The following is a 23289-nucleotide window of genomic DNA, read 5'->3' on the forward strand; positions in this document are numbered from 1 at the left end:
GCATTGTTTCATGTACGGCTATTGCACAGAGCAAATGAAATAATGTGTGAAACCTAGTATGTGCAAAGTAGCCAACACATACACATTGCCCTTCTTCACTGTATATTGATTTATGTTCAACAGGATTGTCATGTATAGTTGTTCAGGCATGTCCTACATAAAGCTGTCTAATCAAGCGGTGAGTAGGGAGTCAAAATCCAGTCCATGCTCCACTCAAAGGGTGTAGTTCTTACCCTTTCAGAGGAATATGACATCCTAAACTCTTATAGATTAATGGTGGATGTGAAATTGACCGTCTTATAACATTTTGGCTATTTTTGCCTGGCATATGATTTACTTTCAGAGTTGGGCAGGAGTGACTAGCTTATCACAGAGTGGAATAAAACTGAAGTTTCTACCTCTACAAATATGGATGCTTACAACTATAGTTTTTATTGGGAGGCATGTATTTAAAAAGTATATCCTTTCACTTATAGTATCACTTAAAGAAAGAAGAAAACTGTTGCTTTTCTTCCTCTCTACTTTTTAGAGATTAGTAGGCCTGGAGGAGGGCGTGGCAACCCACTCCAGTATTCTAGCCTAGAGAGAGGAGCCTGGCAGGCTACGGTCCATAGCGTCACAAAGAGTTGGACATGACTGAAGCGACTTAGCGTGCACATATGCAGGCCTGTTGTAGCACTTGAAACATCAGCATACAATGATAGTAGCAGCCCTGGTATTTGTATAATGTTCAATTTAGTTTAAGATTTATAATAAATTGGTCTTAATAGTTAATTAGCTTTTAAAATGCACCAGATCATTCATTAGAAAATTATTTTCTAATTTGGCTCTCACAAAATCCCTATGAAGTAGAGGCAATTATTATTAACCCTTTTAAAAGATGCTTAGCATAATGCTTGGCATATAACAAGGCCTCAATAAATGTTATCTATCACTCCTATTTTACATTTAAGGAAAATGAGGCCAAAAATGTAAGGCCACTTATACAAGGTCACACATGTAGTTCATGGCAGCTAAGATCTAAGAAACCATTAATTTTCATTTGGTGATTTGTCTTTAAAAATGTTTTTAGTAACATAAGATTGTTGACCAGCTAGCAAAAGTGAAATTTCACTTCCAGCAACGATGTTCTAGATAATTCAAAGAACGTCTAGACAAGCTGGAAAAATTTGAGAGTCCCTTGGACTCCAAGGAGATCCAACCAGTCCATCCTAAAGGAGATCAGTCCTGGGTGTTCATTGGAAGGACTGATGTTGAAGCTGAAACTCCAATACTTTGGCCACCGCATGCGAAGAGTTGACTCATTGGAAAAGACCCTAATGCTGAGAAGGATTGGGGGCAGGAGGAGAAGGGGACGACAGAGGATGAGATGGCTGGATGGCATCACCGACTCGATGGACATGGGTTTGGGTAAACTCCGGGAGTTGGTGATGGTAGGGAGGCCTGGCGTGCTGTGATTCATGGGGTCGCAAAGAGTCGGACACGACTGAGCAACTGAACTGAACTGAAGTAGGATTGTCAGATAAAACATTGGATATCCACCTAAGTGTGAGTGTCAGATAAACAGGGAATAAGTTCTCAGTATCAGTCTGTTCCAGTTATTACATGGGATAGAAACTATAAAAGTTATCTATTCTTTACCTCAAACTCAAATTTTATTGGGAGTCCAATAAATTTTTTCCTCCTAAAAGTGGAAATCCTAACCTGAGGACATCAGAGACCTAGCAAGACAATGGTCAATTGAAGATAAGATACAGAAGAAGAAAACTTGGAGATAAGCCCAGGATTTGGGGTTGCTGTATCCCTGTGGGGGGCTGTGTTGATTGCAGAAAAATGCACTGAGAGGCTAGAAAGGTGAAAAGAACTTCTGACAGACTTTCAGGGCTAAAACGGAATAAAAACTTTAGCGTTCAGAGCCTGTTAAAGGGGAGGACTCTGGTAAGTCCTCATGATCCAAACTGGAACCCTGAATAGGAGAACAGATAGACTGATGAGAAATATACCAGCCCTAGCCCCTCAGATCATTTCAGGTCTTAAAATTCAATTGAGGTTATTCTGAATTGCTAGATACAGCCCAGAAGGAAATGCAAATCCTCACAGGAGGAAAACAAATCATCCTAAGCCTCAAATTCTCTCTACAAGTTTTAGTTTACCATCTAGTTCATGATTAAAATTGATCAGGCACATGATGAGTATTTTTCTATTGGTAAAAAAATACCAGTAAAAACAGAAAGCACTATAAACAGACTCATGGGGTTTTCAGATATTGGAGTTATCATACACAGCTTTAATAATCATATACTTAACGCATTCAAAAAAATAAAAGATAAGATTGAAAATATGTTCCAAAGAATGAAGTCTATGAAAAATAACCAAATAGAAAATTCTGGATCAATAAAACTACAATTTTGAAATAGTGTACTCAGTGTTTAAACTCAGGTTTAAAGTAGATTAAACTAAATACAAGAGAAAATTTAGGAAACTGGAGCATAGGTCATAAAAAAAATCCAGAATGAAGTACACATAGAAAAAGGATATAAAATATAGAATCCAATAAGAAACATATGAGAAACTAGGATATGAAATGTCTGTAAACTGGAATCCAAAAAGAGAGAGGAGAGACATTGATGCTACACCTGGGGCTGATTCATGTCCATGTATGGCAAAACCCACCATAATATTGTAAAGTAATTAGCCTCCAATTAAAATAAATTAATTAATTTAAAATTTCTCTAAAAGTTATTAAAGATATCAAGCTATAGATACAAAAGCTTCCCTCATAGCTTAGTTAGTTAAGAATCCACCTGCAATGCAGGAGACCCTGGTTTGATTCCTGGGTCAGGAAGATCTACTGGAGAAGGGATAGGCTACCCACTCCAGTATTCTTGGGCTTCCCTTGTGGCTCAACTGGAAAAGAATCTGCCTGCAATGTTGGAGACCTGGGTTCGATCCCTGGGTTGGGAAGATCCCCTGGAGAAGGGAAAGGCTACCCACTCCAGTATTCTGGCCTGGAGAATGCCATGGACAGTACAGTCCATGAGGTCATAAAAAGTTGGACACGACTAAGTGACCTTCACTATCACTTTTCATAGATACAAAAAGCCCTATGAATCCAGAAAGACCACAGCATCCAGATATTACTGTAAAAGTTCGAAAAAGAAGAAAAAAAGATCACTTCATTAGCCAATGAAGAAAGCAGATTACCTTCACAGGTGCAACAATCAGACTGACAGATGACGAAACTGAAATAAAGGGAGACTGAGGAATGATAGCTTCAAAGTGCTGAAACAAAATAACTGTTAGTAGAGAACCCTGCAACTGGTAAAAATATTCTTTAAGAATAAGGAGATTATTCCTATTGCTGTCTAGACATTGCACAGGTTGAAGCACCACAAATATGAACTTCATAACAAGGTTTTAGCTATCCGTATGTCACCACATCTGCAGTGCAGAAATGTCCAACTCTCATGAACGGAAGTGTGATCAGTTGATGAACTATACAAACATATGGATTAGTGCATTAGTGGAATGTCTTCCACTGTGAATCACTTATTTGTGCAGAAGGAACCAAGTTATCTATGCAGTAACATTCTTTAGTGAGAAGAATGAACTTAAATCTACTAATATCTCATTTGCAAAACAGACATGAGACAGATGTAAACCACATCCTCAAAATCCAGGAAAGGCAATTATAACTTAAGCTATAATCACCAGGAAAGAATCAGTCTCAGTAGTTATCTAAAAGGAGTAATAGAAAGTACAATATCTTCAAATGCTCAAAAAGATCAAGAAGCAGTGGAATAATGAGATATAAATTAAATTTTGAGTCTGAAGAATATTTAGCTTCAGTAAGAGGAAATAGCAAGAGCAGTTCTTTCAAAGAAATAATCAACATTAATGGTATAAAACCTGAGGTCTTCCCAGTCTATCTTACATGGCAATATGTTCACTTGTACTTGATTTATTTTAAAATACGAATTAAATGGATTTTAAGAAATGAGCAGCTTAGAGAAAGACAGTTATTTTTTATAAAATAAAAGGAAGGGTGAAGGGCTATACTATACAATATACTGTGTAATATACTATACAGTATAGTATACTGTACTATACTAATGGAATTAGTATACACTGACAAGGCATATAGCATTGCAGATTCTACTACATGTGTAAAGATATAACACTGGAAAAGTTATTTTAATTTAAAATTGATATTGCCTGTTGGATCTCTAAGAATTTTAAAGCCCTCATGCAGTGGCCCCTCATTTTAGACTAACAACAACATGAAGCAGTTGTCTTTTACACACTCTTGTTCTGTTACATCTAATCTCAGAAACTTGCATCCAAGAACTCATTCCAAAGAAGAACATTATGTAAGTGTATAAGCCATATTAAATTGTATGAAAAAACTTCATTCTCCTATAAACAGCTCTGAAAGACATGGTGTTTTTATTTGGTTCTCAGATGATACTATTTAAGTAAAATTCTCGTTAAAGTAATATATGACACTTACAGAAAAAAATAATCTTATTGTACTAGACAATATGATATTGATTTGTCAAAACTTTTTAATTTGGTAGAGATACAATCTTACTTGGACTTGCACTTACAGAAATGATCTAGAATGCTGTATTATAGACTGATTGCATTACCTTTGTACAAAATTTAAAAATAACTGAAGAAAATAAAGTCATAAACTTTGATTAAACCCAGAAGATGTTTGCATCTTTAAGCACTCCACATTTGCCTGACATAAAAATTGTCTTCTGATACAATCATGTTTCTCTAATCGATAAATTATGATTATTTGAATGAAAAAATGGTTAACTGTAACTTTTTTGAGTTAACTGCTATATCCTTTTTATAGGAAGAACTGTATATTACTTGACCAATTTCCTACTTAGAACAGTAGCATAAACCCTATGTTAATACTTTAAATATTGTGACACAGAAAATGTGGGAGAACGATTAAAATAAATCATTATATGAAATGATGCTGTACAGAAATACTTATTTTGGGTATTAGAGGGCCAAATTCAAGCTAAAAAAAAATCATCCAATAAATGCCATTTGTTTCCTATTTCAGAGCTGGTTATTATCACCCCCTAGACAGTGCTTCTATTCTCTGGGATCATTGCACATAGAGTGTTTGCTAAAAGGCAATTAGAGCCTTCCTTTCCCTGCTAGGATACAGTAATTGTAGCAGATCAATGCTTCTGCTGCTAACTAGATAAGCTGATTTTAAAACAGAATGGTCAAAGAACTGAAGAATAATGGAATCAACAAGGACTACAAATTCCAGATGGGAGAGCACTGGTGAGATGAGCTGATTACCTACAGCCCCTTTGCCCTGGTGGCAGGGAAGTCAGCAGAGTGACTGTGGCCATGTGGGGCCAGAGTGAAGAACTCTGGAGGCCTCAAGAACCTAGCTGGTTTCCCCTCAGACATTTGCTGAATCCTGAAAACATCGGAAGAGTGAGCCAAAATCTTCTGTCTCTTGGCACTGAGGAGACCATGTAAGATGGAAAAAGAGGATTACACAGCTGCAGGCACTCTTAGGAGTCTTCCCTCCTAGATGGAGTGCGCTGAGCAGGCTCTGAGCCTCCCTGGGGCATTCAGGGTCAGGTAGGGGTCCCAACAGATCCTCGAAGGCCAAATACAGACCACAAAGTCAAGTGCCTTCTCTGTCACATATTTTTGTCCCTAATCCTGGATTACTGGGGTGGGTCTCTGTATTTCAGTCCAACTGAAAGGGAGGGTCATGGCTGGTCAGATGGTGGAGGAGTGAGTTCCCTGAAATTGAGATAGGACACAAACCAGAAGGCTGTAGAATGACAGACAACATACTGAAGAGCTTCAGAAGGCAGAAAGGGCATGGGCCAGGAGCATGAAGGGCGAGAGCCATATGGAGACCTTTCCCCATATCCTATGATGATGACGTATGTCTTGAGTCAGTTCTTGGCCTGCCAGATGTGTTCCAGAGGTCTTTCTGGGAAGTATGTCATTTTCTTAGGTACTAGTCAACTTTATGCAGATTAGTGGTGCCAAGGCGTGTGAGGATATACTGGGGCATAGGTCTGATGTATGAAGGGTAGGGTTTTTGAAAGTGTGGGGGTGGAGGGAGAGGGGAGGGAGGGATGCAATCTTTCAAATGAATCCTTTATAGTCAGGGAGAAGATTTTGAATATCACCTTTCAAAACTGGATGGATGTGAGAGAGCCACAGATGAATGTCAGGTGTCTATTTTAGAAGATCTAATTGATGTACAAGTTTTATGATATTGGGGCATGAGATACAATGCAATTTCATGGTGAAGCAGGGCAGAATTCAAGCCCGTGGCTATTGTGGAGGTTGGGAGGGTTACGGTAACCCTTTGGGCTAAAGGGGTATACCCTTGACCATGTACAGATCTTAGGAATGGCAGTATGAGGCAGAATATAATTTCTGATACATATCAGAAATTCCAGATATTCCTGTGACCTTAATAACAGGTCTGAGGTGTTACTGTTAGGTAGTTAGAATAGGAAACAGGAGTCCAGAATGACGGTTGCTAAAGACAAGGAAGGGAAAAGCCTGCGAAAATGGAACAAAGGAAGGTCAAAGGAAGGTCTGAGGACCTGAGTGAGAACTTCAGGTAGAACAGTCCTCGGGGTGGGCTTCCTTGGCAAGAAATACAGGAGCCCATCCTAGTGGAAAAAGCTGTTCTTACCTGAATTCCCCCTTTCCTCTCAGGGTACCTCTCTTCCTCACTCCACCCCCGCCAACCCCTACCCATTTCCCTTGGAATCTAAGAGACATCATTCAAATTTCTCTCCACTGGTTGCTCAGTTGGGACTAACCTGGTCAGCTGCAGATGGGCTGAATGACCATGGTTTTCTGTGGGGAGAATTTCACAGCCTAGGAGCACTCAAAGCTTCAGTTCTGGGTCCCAGGAGAACCCACCCACCATTTTCGCTTCCTGGCACATCAGACGTGGTAATTTAAAGCACATATAAAAATGCCAGGACATCTGGCATGCTGCATATGGAACTGGCTGCTGCATTTCTCAGTTGCAGTTGATTCTGCTAAAAATTAATAAACAGAAACCTAAATTAAGTAGAGTTGGGAGACCAGAAGGGGGAGCACTCATGCCCTGCGGTGATAGCAGAGCCCAGCAGGAGGAAGAAAGACTCCTCTTCTTTCCTGGCAAGGATTCAGCCAACGAAAAGCCATGAACTCTCTGTTTACTACAGCCCTCCCAACTTCCTTATCCTCTCTATAAAAGCAGTCTTCCCTTTCTGTGAGAGGACTTGCAAGTGGCTCATCGTGATTGCATAACCTGAATCATGGTTTCAATTCTCTGCTAATCCTGAATAAATAACCTTAGCTAGAGCAATATCTGGCCGTTTGTTTCAGGTCAACAATTCTGACCTGGGATATAGTACCTGGATGCTGTGTCCCTCGAAGGGATCCCTGATACCAAAAAAGCAGTCTTCACAGTAAGAAAGTTCCTCTTCTGAAAAAGGGACACTGCACTCCACTGGTGTGGGTTTCATGGGAAAAGAAATTTGCAGCTTTGGAGTCTACTGGGATTGTTGTCTCTTGGGAAAAACCCATTTCTGAGTAGAGACATTGATCTTGATTACTTGGCCAACTTGTGGAGGTCAACTGGGAAGAATCAGCAGACATGAGATGCTCTGTCAGGGCAGGTTAGTGTCAGGGCTGTCAGAGAAGCAAGTTATGGATGAGGCACAGATGCCATCCTGTAAAACCAGGGGACTATCAAGGCAGGTTAACAGTGCTGCCTTTGTTCAGCTAGCAGAGGCTCCCTCTCTACTTGTCTAGCACCTGTTTGACTTGCCTGAACTGGAAGTTTCAGCATCTCTTTCTGGGTAGGTTCAGAGATGAGTCTATACCAGATGACCAAGAACTGTCCTGGAGGAAAGTGTGTGGAGGTGGGAGAGGTGATAGAAGACCCTCACACATCAAATTCAGGCTCTTGTTTGTATGGTACTTACTCTACTACTCACTCAGTTCTACATTTCCTTTAGGTTCAGGAACCAGGCATTATGAAATTCTTTCCATCATGCACTCAGTTTAGCTTCATGCCCACTGAGAGCTTGGACTACCCTGGAAGCTTTGCAATAAACTATGCTTCAGATGAAGGGTCTTAGGATACCGTTCCTGATCCCTTTGCTGAGTTCCAGGTTCCCCATCATCCAGCCTCAGCCGATGTCAGTGGCATTCTAAGGATGTTCTTCTTGTTACCCTTCACATGGCCTCTGGGGACCTGCCAACAGGGGCGCCTGGCTGGAAACCCCACCCGAGGCCCAGCCCAGAGCTCGGCTGGAGCTGGAAGATGGAGAAGGAAGGAAATCTTCCCCATCTCCATGCTGGAGGGCGGGTTGGGTCTTCTTTCAAGAGTCCAAATCTTGTAAGAATTTGCTTTGTACTATTGTAAGGTCACTGTGTCAAATACCCAGAACTTCCATTTAACTGGTCTTGATGTTTTAATGTGTTTTTTACACTGAGTTTGCCTATGTTTGCCTCCAATTTGGGAACTGACAGTGATTATGCTATTAAAAAGGGTTAAGTCTAATTGTAGATTATTTTTACTATTATTTTTTCCATGTTCCTATACTCTTTTTACCGTTTCTATTATTGTTTTTCCCTTCTATTATTGTTTGTTTTTGTTTTTAGGTTTTACATAATCTATTCTTACCCCTCTGAAAAGTATTTCATATTTTTTTCTGTCCCTTTACTGTTTGTCTTTTCCTTTGTTAAAGGCTCAGTCAGGTCTTAAAGGCTTAGTTTTCTCTAGAAATTTGTGTTCTTTGTTACAGAAAACTCATAGTATAAAGTAAGTTTCTTTTCGTCAGGGCTAACTATTCATGTAGAGAGAGAAAAAGAGACTGACAGATTTTAAATATAAGGAATAGGAGTCCCATGAAAACGCTTTAAGTCTATGGGCTCAAATGGATAGATTTTGTATACAACTAGGAGTGTTTCCTGTATGTCCTTCTCTGGTAGAGGGTGAGGGTGCTGGCCTTTTCCCCAAGGAGTTGGGAGGCGTAAGATACAATTCTCTGTTTATAATACGAGTTCTCTGGTTTGGATTTTAGGCTCATTGGCCTTAAGCAACCTGGGAGAGGCTGGCATTCATTCTGGCAAAGGTTAAAGACAATTAGCTCCTTTTTCCTTTTTGTCTGCCCTCTTCCCTCAGGTAACAGCTGTCATTAGCAATGGGCCAGATGCTGCAGACTCTGGGTTTGCTTGGAAAGAGGGAAACAGGGCTTGGACTAGCAGCTGCCGCCATGGATTGAGGCATTGCTTGCATCTTCTAGGTTTGGTGGGTTTTATAGTATTCTTGAGTACTATTATCAACTCGAACTTGGGGCAATTGTGATGCATGAGATTTTGTGAGCGAGTCTGTACTTTTAACATATTATTTGGATTTTGAACTCTTTCCTAGTTGTCCAAAGCTGGTATGGACAGTATAGCTGGCATTATTTGAAAATGGCCTTAGAGTTGACTAGAGACCTATCTTGGCTAATGTCAGAGAAGTCCTGAGGGTGACCTCTGAACTGGCCCTAGGCTGGTACATGGTGGCAGTGATAAGCATCTTGGAAGGCACACATGGTATGTGGGCAGGATCACCTTGCCCTCTGTGGGTCTGCATCCTCACAAAGAACCCTACAGCTGTGCATGACCAAAGACTTGTCTGAAAGGCTCAGGGGGTCAAAAGAGAGAGGTATAAGCTCAGAATGAAGTGGAAAAAGGGGAAATCCCCCTTCCCATTGTCTTCTAGCATCCACTTCCCTACCCTCAATCAAGGGAGGAGGTGCTGCAGTGTTTAGTCAGATTTCTAGTGTGGACCAGGCTGTGTTCATTAGACAGCAGAGTTCTCTGCTTTGAAAGGTGGTGCCTCTCTGTCGCCTCCCTATTCCAAGAAGCTGGATAGGCCAGTCGACTCTGTTCTCTTTGTAGTATCTTCCTGCCGTGTGTCTAACCAGGGGCCTCCTGGCTTCCACTCTCCATCTCTGTTTCCCTGTCTCTATCTCAAAAGCTCAGGGGCCCTTAGTAGGAAAGATAAGACATGATGGCTGTTGCCTTTGAGCACAAGTCTTCTGCTTACTGCACAGGCATTTTGAGCACTAGCTTATTTCATTCATTTATTAACTGAACAAATATTGTATATTAATGCATGGATGTGGAATCTAGAAAAAATGGTACAGATGACCAATTTGCAGGGCAGGAATAGAGACAAAGACAGAGAGAATGGACATGTAGGCACAGGGTGTGGAGAGGGGGGAGCAGGACAAATTGGGAGATTAGGATTATCATACACTGTTGCTGTTTAGTTGCTAAGTCATGTCCAACTCTTTTGCGACCCCAAAGGCTATAGCCCACCAGGCTCCCCTGTCCATGGGGTTCTCCAGGCAAGAATACTGGAGTGGGTAGCCATTCCCTCCTCCAGAGGATTTTCCTGACCCAGGGATCAAACCCCATCTCCTATTAAGCAGGCACATTCTTTACCACTGAGCCTCCTCTAGGGAAGCCCTATGCATACACTACCAAGTATAAAATAGACAGCTAGAGGAGACCTGCTATAAAAGCTCAGGAAGCTCAACTCAGTACTCTGTGATGACCTAGATGGGTGAGATGGGTGTGGGTGGGAGGGAGGTTCAAGAGGAAGGAGATATATGTATACATATAGTTGATTTACTTCATCATACAGCAGAAACTAAGAACATTGTAAAGCAATTATATTCCAATAAAAAAACAAAAAAATATTTACTAAGTCCCTCCAAATGGAGATGCCACTAGCAATAACAACAAAAACAAATCTTTAAAAATGTTGTTTTTGCCAAAATTATGGATGACATTTGATATTTTTCTCATGTTTCTATAGGGAATAAGTAATATTTTTAAAAATGAGTACACAAATTGGATTCATACACACATAACAAATACATTGAAATGGAGGAGATTCTGAATTTATGTGGGAGGAAGTGGTTGAAATCTTGGATAGGCTCTGTCTTCTCGTTTGACTTTCTCTATAGCTTTTATGGTGGAGTCTATGGAGCTCCCCACTCGAAATCATCTGGAGGGGAGGAAAGCCATATGTTAACCATCTCAACTTTCCTTCCTCTAGTCAAGGATTTGCTCAGCCCAGTGATAACTTTGTTCCCACTGTGATGCCCAAATAATTTCCCCGCCAATCACTCTGGGAGGTAAAGCCCCAGCACAGACTCCAACTTTAGAGTTCTATCTAGTGATTACCCAACATCCTACCCTCCAAAGGACCAGAACTCTACACTGAACCTCCACTTGAGTGGTGGGAGCCCTTCTGGGCAACTTTAGTCTTATCAGGACATCGTGGTGGCTAAAGAGCAGGCTCGGAGGTCCGACTATCTGGGTTCAAGTCCTGGCCCCACTACTTGTTTGTTACTTGTGACACTTGGATCAGTTGCATTATAGTCCTGTACCTCAGATTCCTTATCAAAAAAAGGGAAAAATAAATCTGCCACCTAAAATTTTCATGAAGAATAAATGGAACAAGATGTCTGAGGCACTCAGCATGGTGCCATGCACACTGGGAAAGCTCAGAGATATTTAGTTGCTGCTGTTATTGTTCTTATTCCTCTATTTAGGACAACAGCCTTAACCCAAATGACAGCCCAGAGATGAGATCTTGTGAGCCATGCACAAATTCCCCAGGGACAAGCACAGGTCACCTTTCTGGAATGGCTGGAGTCACCTTGTGCCCATCTGCTGTGTCTAATTGGACATTATGGTAATGAGCTTGCCATGTCCTTCAGACACCTGGCTGTAGGTCCAGACACAGAGTCTTAGTTAGGTCAGTTTCCCTGTCTGCCCCACGTACTCTCCTGCCAATTTGGCTTCTGTCTGCCCTGGTTTGCCACAGGCCTTTATGAGAAAGCTATTGTTCCTGTCTCAAGGATATTTAAAAAAAATTTTATTGGAGTATAGTTGCCTTACAGTATATTGTATTAGTCTCTGATGTACAGCAAGGTGAATCATATACATATAGCCACTCTTTTTTAGATTGCCTTTCCATTTAGATCACCACAGAGCATTGAGTAGAGTTCCCTGTGCTATACACTAGGTTCTCATCAGTTATCTGTTTTATACATGGTGTCAATAGTGTATATATGTCAATCCCAATCTCCCAATTCATCCCACCACTTTTCTGCCTCCTTGGGGTCTGTATGTTTGTTCTCTACATCTGTGTCTGCTTCTGCTTTGTGTACAATATAGGTTCAATTGTACCAGTTTTCTAGATTTCACATATATACATTAATATACAATATTCATTTTTCTCTTTCTGACCTGCTTCACTCTAATACGCCCTCCTTACTGAAACCCTCTTACTAAAACCCTCTCTGGAGGCAGAGATGTGGAAGGGCCTCTGCAGCCCTGGTTGTTTCTAGATCCTTGTGTCTGTGATTCAAAGACATGCATTCTGTGTATAGAGTGGCTTTGAGAGGGACAAAAAGAATCTGTTTTGTAGAGTTCTAATTTGACCCTACCATGTCTGTATAGGTAAAAATCACTCCTGAGTTCTTTCTGTTTCTTCTTTCCCTTCTGATTCAGAAAAGAGTCACTATAGAATGGGAGTCACTATAGAATGGTCAACACAAAACGTTTTTTCCTTCTCTCTCAGGTCCCCAGTCTGTCCACCCACACTTCTGACCAGAAGTCCATAGTAGGTCAAGGGCTTCCAGGGAAGGCTGGACTCCTTAACAGTTTTCTGCATCCTGTTCCTTCCAACTCCTCATGGACCTCAGTTCATCAAGCATCCTTTCTGTGTCCCACATCTCCAGTATCCCCACAGATCCTCCCCTGGGGCTGATGAGCACAAGCAGATAAGGCTGGTTCAAATCCCAGTTCCACTACTTGCCACATCAGCTACCACGTCTCAGACTAAGTTTTGTCCTCAAATGCAATGGTGATAGCACTCACTTCATGGTACTCTTAGCAGCACAAAATAAAAGGCTATATTCAGACTATACCACAAGGCTACAATAATCAAAACAGTATGGAACTGGCACAAAAACACACTTATAGATCAATGAACTAGGAAGGAAACCCCAGAAATAAACCTATGCTCCTATGGTCAATTAATCTATGACAAAGGCAGTGAGAATATACAATAGAGAAAGACAGTCTCTTCAATAAGTGTTGCTGGGATAACTGGACAACTACATGTAAAAGAATAAAATTAGAACATTCTCTAACATTGTGTATAAAAATAAACTCAAAATGGATTAAAGACCTAAATGGGAGATCAGATACTATAAAACCCCCCTAAATGAAAACATAGGCAGAACACTGACGAAAATTACAGCAATATTTTTTTGATCCATCTCCTAGAATAATGGAAACAAAAGCAAAAATAAACAAATGGGACCTAACTAAACTTAATCAGGTTGCACAGCAAAGGAAACCATTGACAAAACAAAAAGACATCCTACTGAATTGGGGAAAATATTTGCAAATAATATGACTGAAAAAGGTAATATCTAACACATATAAACAGTTCATACAACTCAACATCAAAAAACCCCAAACAATTCATTTTAAAAATGAGCAGAAGAGAGGGAGAGAACATATGTATACCACTGGCTGATACATGTTGATGTATGGCAGAAACCCACACAATATTGTAAAGCAATTATCCTTCAATTAAAAATAAATAACATTTTTAAAAAATGAGAAGAAGAATTGAAAAAAATATACAGTAATGCAACAGACACATGCACCCCAATGCTCATAGCATCATTTCAACATAGAAGCCAGCACAGGGTCATAGAGCCTCCCAGGCTCAAGGGAAGGGGACATGGACCTAGCCTCTTGAAGAAAGAAATGTCAAAGAATTTGTGGTCATACTTGATCCTCCTGACTTGATGATCTCTCTTCCTCCAGCTCCACCTTTGACTCCTTCCTCCTCCTTCTCCTCCTCTTTCTCAGAATTGCACCTTCAACTTTCACCTCCCCATGCTTTCATGCCTTTGCAGGTGCTAGAATGAGCTCTCTACCACTTGGCCACCAAAGCCAGTACTTCCTTTCCACTGGCCAAGTCCACCCACTGGCTCCTTTTATCTGTGGGTGGTTATTAACCCTGGGCCCCAAAGCCAGGCTGGGTGGTCTCCTTCACTGATATAGGACACAGTAAGAAGTATGTTTTTGTCCCCACTCCTAGAAAGTAAGAACTTCGGAGGGCAGGGACTGAGCCTTCACCTATAGATCGGAGTCCTTCGATACCACTCCAGTCCACAGCATGCCTCCAGCACTGTAGGATTCAGAGAGGTGGGTGAGGCTGTATCTACTCTTACTGAAATGGCAACTCAAGTTAATCTAGAAAAGTATCATTTGGGTTCCTAGGGCCCTGGCCATTCATTTAAGAGCTTTCATCTCATTGGGAGAGTCTGACACATAACCAGTTAGAAGTCAGAACCATCTATGTTGCTGCCAATCTGAATTGAATGATTTGATTGTATCCTTTTTAGCTGTTTTCTGTAACAATGCTTAGTCACTCTTTAATGGTCTGATATTTAGTCTATGGATGGAAGATGAATTTTGATGCTGCGGGTGTAATGGACTATTTGATGTGGTAAGAGATGACTGCACACAGTTCGGCTTCTCACCTTGGGTGGGCTGAGGATAAGCCTGCTATACGTGTTCCCTCACTCCTATGTCCCATCTTCCCATATGGATCCCTGCCCCTGCACTGCCATACTCCATTGCCTCACTGGCCCCTTTCAGTCTGAACTGCTGCACCTTCAGGTTGGCCTCTGGCAGCCCAGGCATTATTAGTGTATGAATATTTCCAACCATTTCACTCTGATCTGCTAAAGAGTGAGTGATTGTGTTTTTGGTAGCCTGGGCTCCTTTTTCTACCACTCCAGAGGCTTCTCTCTAGTAAGATGACTTCATTTAGCTTTTTTAAAGCAAAATATGCAGGAGACAAGGAAGGGAAGAAAACCAGCATGAATGTGAGCCAAGCTTACAGAGAAGTTCAGTGGGGGAGGGAACACCAGCGGAATTGTGTGGTTAAAGGACACAGGTGAAAGAGGTAATGCATTTTAGGAGTGTTGCTGTGAACTGCATATTCTTTTCTCAAGATTTAAGAAATACAAGTAAGGTTATAACCTATATTGGAATTACTTTATGATTGTGTAGAGCGCAATTTTGAGCATGGTTTCCTTTTAGGATAGTGTGAACCTGGATGAGCGATGGGGGTAGTTATGACTTCCATGGAATTGTGTAATAAAACTCTAGTGCATGCATGCTCAGTCGTGTCTGACTCTTTGTGACCCCATGGACTGTAGCCTGCCATGCTCCTCTGTCCATGGCATTTTCTAGGGAAGAACACTGGAGTGGGTTGCCATTTCCTACTTCAAGGGATCTTCCTGACCCAGAGATGGAACCTGCATCTCCTACATTGGTAGCAGATTCTTTAACCACTGTGCCACCTGGGAAGCCCAAAAATAAGGTGGCATAATAATCAAATGCCTAGTATCATGCAGATATTTATGGAGCCACACTGCATCTAAAAGAACAACTGTGAAGCAGTATGATCGTCATAAAGTTACATAGATAGAGAGAAAGAAAGAGAGGTAGATGTGTCTTCTAGTTCTGCCTACAAAGAAGTAGAGTTTCTTAGAGCCTATGATTCAAATATTTATTGCAATATGAAAGGAGACAGCTCCTTGGAAAGAAGAAAACAGTGACTGAAAATGGCAGCCCATAGTGCAGTTCTTAGCCATATCAGTTCTAAAAAACAGAGCAGTCCTGGTGGAAATACGTCTGGATTCAAATTAAAAGCTGTAACAACATGTCATCTGAACCATCTGGATTGTTGACCTGGCGGGATCCCTCTGGCTAAACTGGGCAGATCTGGGGAATCTTCTGGCTCCAGCAGGGCTTGTTCTGGCTCTGCTGAATTGCCGGCACCGGCCAGAAATGCTAACAAGGGGGAGTCAGCTAGTTCTCCTGGAGCCCTGCTTTTCCTCTGGTGTCCTTCGGTCCCCAACTCTGGCTGCAAAGGATTTCCCCAGAGGAAACCCTCAAAATAAGCCACTCAATTCACAGTTGTCAACAAGCACCACCATGTCCATTCCCAAAAGAGAAAAGCACTGCAACCTCTCATTCAAAGCTTTCTTATTAGACTGCCCACCCGGCTATACTAAACATGTGCCTGGCCCCCCTCAGGTGTGCTTTCTCAGTCTTCATGGGGTCATTGTGGAGACTGTGCATTAATTTCATTCTATAGGAGAAGGATCAAAATCTCAGGATACAATGGCCATTGAGCCCACAAGCCTCTCACTTGAAGCCACCTGCTGAAGGGTGGAAAGAGGAGGCAAACTCCACCCCTGACCTGTGTAAATTTCATCTCACCATGCTTAAGGGGTGTTGTTAAAAACTTTGTTAATCAACTCTACTCAAATACAAAAAAAATTGAAAAAAACCAAAAAACCTCAGAGCAGGACTAGGTGTTTAGATTTCTATTATGTGTAATCAAGGAACACAGTGTTGTTGTTTTTTCTTTAATTTGGGAGGAGGAAATTATGAAAGAGGATTTGGAAATGATGTTCTGAAAAGGGGTTTTGATGTTCACTCTTCGGACAAATGTAGAGAGTGATGAAATCAGAGCAAGCAGCAGTCAGGATGTGAATCTGAAAGCGAGTGCAGAGATAGAGAAGGCTGAATGTGAAGGTCTGAGCTGGAGGCAAGGCAGGACTTGGTGATTGGTGGTACTGAGGGGGAACAGGAAACTGAGGCAAAACAGAGCAGTCAAAAATGACTGCAGATTTCTGGTTTAGGCCTGGACAGCTGTGAGAAGGCAGCGATCATGACCACAATCACGTTACTTGACCCAAAGATGGGTGGAGAAAAGAAGTCCCTTTGGGAAAAATTCTTTTGGCCATAATCAGTGGTCCTTCCAGGCCTACTATGCTGTTCTTCCTGCTGCCTAAGGGAAGCGACAACGAACAGGGAGCTACATATAACTGGTCTGGACCAGAGATCAAAACAAAGATACCTTCCCTGTAAAATCACCTCCTCTTGGCAAGGCAAGCCCTGATTCTGAAGGACTTCTTTTTTTTTTTAATTAATTTTTATTGGCGTATAGTTGGTTAACAATGTTGTGTTAGTTTCTGCTGCACAACAAAGTGGATCAATTATACATATACATATGTCCACATACATATGTGGACACATACATATATGTCCACATACACATGTCCATATACATATGTCCACATACATATGTGGACACATACATATATGTCCACATACACATGTCCATATACATATGTCCACATACATATGTGGACACATACATATATGTCCACATATATACGTGGACACATACATATATGTCCACATACATATGTCCATATACATATGTCTCTTTTTAAGATTATTTTCCCATATAGGTCATTATAGAGTATTGAGATGAGTTCCCTGTACTACACAATAGGTTCTTATTAGTTATCTATTTTATATATAGTAGTGTGTATATGTCGGGCTTCACTTGTGGCTCAGCTGGTAAAGAATCAGGCAATGTGGGAGACCTGGGTTTGATCCCTGGGTTGGGAAGATCTCCTGGAGAAGGAAAAGGCTACCTACTCCAGTATTCTGGCCAGGAGAATTCCATGGACTGTATATAGTCCATGGGGTCACAAAGAGTTAGACATGTCAGTGAGTCAGTCCCAATCTCTCAATTTATCCCTCCTCCCCCTTACTCCCTTGGTAACCATACATTTGTTTTGGGAGCACACGGTCAACAAGGACTGTGGGAGCTCCTCCTGAAGGCTTGCAACTGGCCTGCTGAGCCGATTACACACATTAAAAAAATAACATTTGAGGGACTTCCCCGTGGTCCTCTTTGCAATGAAGAGGATGCGGGTTCCATTCCTGGTCTGGAACTAAGTTCCCATATGCTGTGGAGCAACTAAGCACGTATGCTGCAGCTACTGAAGCCTGTGCACTGCTGAGCCTGTTTGCTACAACTAGAGACTGCAGGCCTTAATGAAAGATCCTGCATGATGCAACCAAGATCCCAAGTACCACAACTAACACTCAACAGGGCGAAATAACTAAAAAAAATAATTGAAAAAGAACATTTGAGTTACTATAACAATACAACATTGTAAGATTTTGTCAGGATCATTTTGGTTGTTCAGTTGCTCAGTCGTGTCAGACTCTTTCAGACGCCATGGTCTGCAGCACACCATGCTTCCCTGTCCTTCACCATCTCCTGGAGCTTGTTCAAACTCATATCTATTGAGTCGGTGATACCATCCAACCATCTCATCCTTTGTCGTTCCTGTCTCCTCCTGCCTTCAATCTTTTCCAGCATCAGGTCTTTTCCAATGAGTTGGCTCTTCACATTAGGTGGCCAAAGTACTGGAGTTTCAGCTTCAGCTGCAGCATCAGTCCTTCCAATGAATATTCAGGGTTGATTTCCTTTAGGGTTGACTGGTTTGATCTCTTTGCAATCCAAGGGACTGTCAAGAGTCTTCCCCAACACCACAGTTCAAAGCATCAATCCTTTGGTGCTCAGCCTTCTTTATGGTCCAACTCTCACATCCATACATGACTACCAGAAAAACTACAGCTTTGACTAGATGGACCTTTGTTGGCAAAGAAATGTCTCTGCTTTTTAATATCCTGTCTAGGTTGGTCATTGGAGAAGGCAATGGCACCCCACTCCAGTACTCTTGCCTGGAAAATCCCATGGACGGAGGAGCCTGGTAGGCTACAGTCCATGGGGTCACTAAGAGTCGGACACGACTGAGCGACTTCACTTTCACTTTTCACTTTCATGCACTGGAGAAGGAAATGGCAACCCACTCCAGTGTTCTTGCCTGGAGAATCCCAGGGACGGCGGAGCCTGGTGGGCTGCCGTCTATGGGGTTGCACAGAGTCGGACACGACTGAAGTGACTTAGCAGCAGGTTGGTCATAGCTTTTCTTCCAAGGAGAAAGCGTCTTTTAATTTCAAGGCTGCAGTCACCATCTGAAGTGATTATGGAGTTCAAAAAAATAAAGTCTGTCACTATTTCCATTGTTTCCCCATCTATTTGCCATGAAGTGATGGGACTGGATGCCATGATCTTATTTTTTTGAATGTTTTTCACTCTCTTCTTTCACCTTCATCAAGAAGCTGTTTAGTCCTCTTTGCTTTCTGCCGTAAGAGTGGTGTCATCTGCATATATGAAGTTATTGATATTTCTCCCAGCAATCTTGATTCCACCTTGTGCTTCATCCAGCCTGGCATCTTGCATGTATGTAAGTTAAATAAGCAGGGTGACAATATACAACCTTGTCATACTCCTTTCCCAATTTGGAACCAGTCCGTTGTTCCATGTACAGTTCTAACTGTTGCTTCTTTACCTGCATACAGGTTTCTCAGGAAGCAGATAAGGTGGTCTGGTATTCCCATCTCTTAAAGAATTTTCCACAGTTGTTGTGATCCACACAGTCAAAGGCTTTAGCATAATCAGTAAAGAAGAAGATGTTTTTCTGGAATTCTCTTGCTTTTTTCTATGATCCAACGGATGTTGGCAGTTTGAACTCTGTTTCCTCTGCCTTTTCTAAATCCAGCTTGAACATCTGGAAGTTCTCTATTCATGTACTGTTGAAGCCTAGCTTGCAGAATTTTGAGCATTACTTTGCTAGCGTGTGAGATGAGTGCAATTGTGTGGTAATTTGAATATTCTTTCGCCTTCCCTTTCTTTGAGACTGGAATGAAAACTGATCTTTTCCAGTTTCATGGTCACTGTTGAGTTTTCCAAATTTGCTGGCATATTGAATGCAGCACTTCCACAGCATCATCTTTTAGGATTTTTAATAGCTCAGTTGGAATTCCATCACCTCCACTAGCTTTGTTCACAGTGATGCTTCCTAAGATCCACTTGACTTTGCACTCCAGGATATCTGGCTCTAGGTGAGTGATCACATCATTGTGGTTATCTGGGTCATTATATTGAGTTAGACAAGGCTGTGGTCCATGTGATTAGACTGGTTAGTTTTCTGGGATTATGGTTTTCAGACTATCTACCCTCTGATGGAGAAGGATAAGAGGCTTATGGGAGCTTCCTAATGGGATAGACTGACTAAGGGGAAAACTGGGTCTTGTTCTGATAGGCAGAGCAATGCTCAGTAAATCTTTAATCCAATTTTCTGTTGATGGGTGGAGCTGTGTTCCCTCCCTGCTATTTACCTGAGGCCAAATTATGGTGGAGAGAATGAAGATAATGGTGACCTCCCTCAAAAGATCCCATGTAGCATGAACTGCTACACTCAGTGTCCCCAACCCTGCAGCAGGCCACCACCAACCCACGCCTCCACCCGAGACTCCCGGACACCCACAGGCAAGTCCGGGACAGTCTCTTGTGGGGTCACTGCTCCTTTCTCCTGGGTTCTGGTGCACAAGATTCTGTTGTGCCCTCCAAGAGTCTATTTTCCAGTCCCGTGTAAGTTCTGGCAGCTGTATGGTGGGGTTAATGATGACCTCCTCCAAGAGGTCTTATGCCATACCCAAGTCTGCTGTCCCCAGAGCCTGTCCCTGTGGCAGACGATCACTGGCCTGTACCTCCACAGGAGACTCTCAAACACAGTTCTGTCTCAGTCTCTGTGGGGTCCCTGGGTCCTGGTGCACACAAGGTTTGTTTAGCCCTCTGAATGTCTCTGGTGGGAAAGGGATTTGATTCTAACCGCAAATTCACCTCTCCTACCATCTTGCTGGGGCTTCTCCTTTGCCCTTGGACATGGGGTATCTCCTCATAGCCACTCCAGTGCCTACCATCTTACTGGGGTTTCTCTGACCTTGGATGTGGGGTATCTCCACACAGCCGGTCCAGCGAAGTGCCGCCACCACTTCTGACCTTGGATGTAGGGTATCTTCTCTTGGCTGCTTCAGCGCCACGCAGCCACTGCTCACCTTGGCTCATTACATATAGTATATATAGTATACTATATATATAGTATAGTATAGCTATACTCATTATACTCATATTGGTCATTATATATAGTATATATAGGGTCATTATATATAGTATAACTTTTGTATTGTTCTGTGTATTCTTGCCACCTCTTATTAATATCTTCTGCTTCTGTTAGCTCCATACTGTTTCTCTCCTTTATTGAGCCCATCTTTGCATGAAATGTTCCCTTGGGGTATCTCTAATTTTCTTGAAGAGATCTCTAGTCTTCCCCATTCTATTGTTTTCCTCTATTTCTTTGCACTGATCAGTGAGGAAGGCTTTCTTATCTCTCCTTGCTATTCTTTGGAATTCTGCATTCAGATGGGTGCATCTTTCCTTTTCTCCTTTGCTTTTTGCTTCTCTTTTCTCAGCTATTTGTAGGGTCTCCTCAGACAACCATTTTATCTTTTTGCATTTCTTCTTCTTGGGGATGGTTCTGATCACTGCCTCCTGTACAATGTTATGAACCTCCGTCCATAGTTCTTCAGGCACTCTGTCTATCAGATCTAATGCCTTGAATCTATTTGTCACTTCCACTGTATAATCGTAAGAGATTTGATTTAGGTCTTACCTAAATTCTTCAATTTAAGTCTGACTTTTGCAATAAGGAGTTCATGATCTGAGCCACAGGATAGGTAAAGCTAAAATTTCACTAATTTTTTCTTTTGTCAGTGCTAAAATTTGCATCTTTTTAATTCTCATATTCCAACAATTATTACTATAGTCACACAGCTAGGTGCTCTCTAGGAATAAATTATGTCACAGAATAGGAAAGAAGTCAGGAGTTATTTTCTTTTGTATTTTATCAGGCATTTAACTCCTTGGAGAGTACAGAAAATACTTGTTTAGAAAGTTTCCAATTTGTTAGTACTTTAAAAATCTGATTTAATCAGGCCTTCAAAAAAACCACATAAATCAATGTTGTTGTTTCGTCATTCAGTCATGTCTCATTCTTTAGTGACCCCAAGAACTGTAGCCCACTAGACTCTTCTGTTCATGGGATTTCCCAGGCAAAAATACTGGCATGGGTTGCACTTTCCTCCTCCAGGGGATCTTCCTGACCCAGGGGTCAAACCCGAGTCTCCTTCATTGCAGGTGGATTCTTTACCCCTGAACCACCAGGGAAGCCCTATGTAATAGCAGTTACCTAATTCTAAACTGAATCATAACTCCAGAAGACATGTGTTATTAAAATAGATTCCAGGTAATCAGTGATATACCTCCACTCTCATAAAAGTAAACACTAAAAGGAAAAAATAAAGAGAAAAATGGACAAAACAAAGCTTTGTTATTTTATTATTTTAATTTAATTTCCAAGTAAAATGCCCTTCTGTTATACTTCAAGATTTAAAATCTAGCCAATTTTCAAAGTTTATAAAATTATTTTTATTTTAAGAAGCAATAATTTGCCAATGAGATTAATGTGTTTATTACTACCTAGAGACTTCAAAGAGTCTTATTTTTGATTTGTAACAAAAACTTCTCTATCCTTCTGGATAATGGCTTGGGATTCTGCATTTTTATATTATAGCAAGAAGATTTTTGATTTGCATATGATTTGATAGCCATATTAGAACATTTTGTACATCCAATCTCTTCCTGTTCCTTAATTTGGCACTTGTTCTATAAAACAATTTTGAAAATGCAAATTACTTCACATTAAAAATATAAATTCTTATGGCATATTTTATACAGTCTTAATGCACTGACTCCTAAAGCTATAATTTATTATTACATTTTAATTTATCTGATTTATGTGTGTGCCCTGAGTCAATATTCTAATTATTTGCAAACTCAATTAAGCTTTGTCTTGATACATTTTTACTTTTTGACAAATTATGCTACACTTGTTCAGAAGACTATATTCCTAGTATATTTTTCATTCATTTCATATATTTGCAAAATGGAAATTGATTCATTTTCCAAAAAGACTGAGCTATGGTCAATCCAGGAGGTATGCTGGGGAGTGAGATCTTTCCAAGTTTGTACTTGAAAAAATGTCAGTTTTCTAAAGTGCTCAACTTTTAGTTATTTTGAATATGACATGGTAAGTCATATGTTTATTCCAGGACATCACAACTTCATTGAGTTTGAATACACTTTCACTCAGTAATAACAATATTTTATATATTTTATAGAGATGATTTTATTTAAAGTGTATCTTTATACAACTGATGAAGACAGTTATGTTGAATAGTTTTGTTATTTGAACTGAACACGTAGGAAATGTTCTGTGTCACAGAAATCCTGGATAATTGCTTTGAAAGGAATGGCACCAGTACTAAATTAATTTA

At 41.0% G+C, this 23289-nt stretch overlaps 1 protein-coding gene across 2 annotated transcripts in view; it reads right to left on the reverse strand.

The window, feature by feature from the left end:
- The window catches only part of HECW1 (HECT, C2 and WW domain containing E3 ubiquitin protein ligase 1), a 471951-nt gene that overhangs the window by 198621 nt on the left and 250041 nt on the right, over positions 1-23289 (reverse strand). The window lies entirely within an intron of this gene.

This window comes from Giraffa tippelskirchi, chromosome 10 (genome assembly GCF_054371585.1).
Source record: "Giraffa tippelskirchi isolate mGirTip1 chromosome 10, T2T-mGirTip1v1.2.pri, whole genome shotgun sequence".
Taxonomy (NCBI): Eukaryota; Metazoa; Chordata; class Mammalia; order Artiodactyla; family Giraffidae; genus Giraffa; species Giraffa tippelskirchi.